Below are 3215 nucleotides of genomic sequence, written 5' to 3' on the forward strand. Positions count from 1 at the left end.
CGAATGCGCCCGATTTTTTTTTTTTGCCAAGAGTTCGATTACTGTTTATCTGTCTTCTGGGTGATCATAAAAATTGAGAGCATCAGGGATCTATTGTTCACCCCTTTGTTTATGTGAACATCGACTAGTCTTGTATCACTTACTCATGTCTGGAAGCGCATTAAATGTGGGAGGGTAGTGTTATGACTTGCTCATTCGGAAAAATGGTGACCGTGGATGTGTGTCGTTCCTTTCCACGTTTTTTTTTCTCCGCGTATTTAACGGTAATTTGCGTCGAATTATATTTGCTTGAAACACTGCTGTTTCATAATGAGTTGTATATGCTAACAGCCTATATGCTAATAGCCAAGGAGAATTTTTTTATACGAACGTTATTAAATTCGTTGGAGTAATATTTTTAAAGGTACAACACTTTGAAAACGTTCAGGTGTTTGAATATGACAGTCGTCTTTGATTCAAGTCTATTTGGGGTTTTTTTTTGTTTTTTTTTTTACTTCTGCGGATCTCCATGGACGACGGAAAAGCACCTGACATCGACTTCTGCGGATGGACGACGGAAAAGCACCTGACATCGTTGTACAAAAGCAAGAGGTTCGTAGTTGCGTTTATTGCATATTTCCGAGGTTTTAAGACTGTTTAGTTCCTTATTTAAATTTTATTTCTGTAATGTAAAATTATCAAACCATTTAAATAAAACATTCAGTTATGATTAAGCCTCGCACATATCGTGTCGTGTGTTTCATTCTATTAAAACTGCTAATGTATTCAGTATTTTTAAGCGTCTAACTAAATTAGTTTATTTAGCAAATGAATACCGATCATTACTGATGACTATAGAGGATTCTAAGCAACAACAACTATAAAGAAACCCGACTAGACTTTTTAATTAGTTTAATTAAGAATTTATGCTCAACAGAGAACTACAGTTGATTTATTTTGGTGCCTGGGAGTGTTGGTTAAACAACAGTGTATACGCCAACACTTTTGAATGGTTAAACGTTGGCTGCCTTGTGTGAGTGCGCCCTCTGGTGGCTTAGAAAAGGTATGTATTATACTTAAGAATAGCCATAAAAGAAGTATACACTTATAAAAATGTGTACTTGTTCCTGCGTTAGTAGTGACAGTAATGTTATCATTTTAACTAAGTTAGTGTTTAAATGAAATTCACACGTATTCACACACTATTAAAACTGTGTTCCAATTATAATTATTTGTGTTCTCCTCTTATACGGAACATCATACAAACGTGCAGATTCGAGGCACAGCAATTTGTGTTCTCCTCTTATACGGAACATTCTGGTAGCCACAAGTACGCCTGCATTTCGGCCTAACATAATTAATTATTGTTAATACGGTATTATAAAGTTATTAGATCAAAGCTTTGTGTGCTTGGGGAAGAACTTCCAAATCAAAGATTTCCATGTACAGGGAGCCAATGGATTGCAGCTAGCTCAGGCTCGGGCAAACTTTTTGACTCGCGGGGTAAAGTCGAACAGGGGGGGCCAGGTCAGGAGCAGATAGATGGAGCTTTCATGTGAACTAGGATAAATTATATGTAAAAGTCATGCATAAAGGCTAAAATGCTACGCCATCTATTGGGGAAACGTGGATATTGCAGGGAAAGGGCAGAGGTATAACGATAATATAAATAAATTATATCATTTGGAAAAGTTTGGCGGGCTGGATTAAAAAAACTGAACGGGCCGCGTCCAGCCCTCAGGCCTTAGTTTGCCCATGCCTGAGTTAGCTCTTACACAATATTTACTTAATCCTGTCATTAGCTTTTGCTGCAGCGTTACCAGAACAACCAGAGGGTAAGGAATTGTATATATCCGCATTGGTTGATATTAGAGTCGGAAATTAAATGTTTGGACAATATCGGCAAAAAGTATCTCCTAGGTAAAAATCTGCCTTTGAATCGCGTAACTATCACAGATATTGCGGTGAGAATGTCAAAAATATACAATTATCCATCCATTTTCATCCGCTTATCCGTTACCGGGCTGCGGGGGCAGCAGTCGCCACCCAAATCACACTGCACCATACAAATGTCATTAAATGTCCTAATTCTCAACAAACAATACATGTCTCCTTGAAACATAGTTGGCTGTCGAATGTGACAAGAATCTACAGCAGACAAACATACGGCCCGTGGACCAAACCTGGCCGGTTAGGGGAGTTCAGTCCGCCCCGCTTGATAATTTTGTTAAAAGTTAAAAAAAAAAATGGACCAACACTTTATGGTCATGATATGTTTTAATACATTTGATTTAATTAAATATGGAGATTGTTTAATATAGTTGCATATACTACTGCATGAAAACAAAGGGGAAAACATGGACTTATTGTTATTTATAGGTAATTATGTTATGATTGTACTGGTCCGACCCACTTGGCATCTAGTTAAGCTGTATATGGCCTGTATAGGACACTGCTGTAAGTTAAGCTGTACATGGCCTGTATAGGACACTGCTGTAATGCTTGAATGATAACAAGCCTCCAGTCACTAGGTGGCAGCAACTCATACGGTGGCTTGTACAGATAAGAAAATACATGTCATCAGTTTCTCAATATTATTTCAATTCCCGGGGTTGTGGGTCGGGGGTTGGGCGTTAAAAGCATTTCTGTACCCGAAAATAATTAAGAACCACTAGCTTAACGGAACAGCTTCAAATTTGGCCAGCACAGCCCTGACCTGACGTCAGTATAATAATGATAAAAAAAATCATTTGAAATGTTTGGGTGTGGCGCGGCGGCAAACAATGGTTGTTTCACATGAAAACCGACACTGCGGAATTACAGTATGTATTACCGACAGGACAGGCAAACGACAATTTGCCGAGTTGCAAAGACATAGTTAAAAAGAGCGCCTCTCAGTGGCAACAAGAAATAGAACTGTTTCGGTCTGGACATTATTACATTATCATCTAATTACAAGCGTAAAAAGGGTAAGGGTCCCTTCTGCTGCCGCTTGCAGGGTTAAATATGTTATTGTTTCGCACTGGTCCAGGATCTTATTGTATTGCCGGTAGTTCTATTTTCAGCCTTTGGGCCTTTGGGCCATTCAGTGAGTCAGACAACTACGTATCATTTACAGATCCAGTGAACTTGCCTGTCATTGGGCTGTTCTCTAGCTGGGACACTAGCTGGTGAAAAAGAAAAAAAACTACACATTAAACACAGTCATTAGCAGTTTTTAAGTCTTTGTATGTCTC

The 3215-nt window shown here is 38.7% G+C and overlaps 1 long non-coding RNA gene across 1 annotated transcript; it reads right to left on the bottom strand.

Annotated features, from left to right (window-relative positions):
- Window positions 1-486: 486 nt before the first annotated feature.
- LOC107989980 (uncharacterized) lies at window positions 487-1200 on the bottom strand. Its single transcript, XR_001761519.2, has 2 exons — window positions 566-1200; window positions 487-527 (listed from the first exon to the last, which is right to left on the bottom strand). It is a non-coding gene; the product is annotated as an uncharacterized LOC107989980 (long non-coding RNA).
- Between the last annotated feature and the right edge of the window lie 2015 nt (window positions 1201-3215).

This window comes from Cynoglossus semilaevis, chromosome 18 (genome assembly GCF_000523025.1).
Source record: "Cynoglossus semilaevis isolate Cse_v1.0 chromosome 18, Cse_v1.0, whole genome shotgun sequence".
Taxonomy (NCBI): domain Eukaryota; kingdom Metazoa; phylum Chordata; class Actinopteri; order Pleuronectiformes; family Cynoglossidae; genus Cynoglossus; species Cynoglossus semilaevis.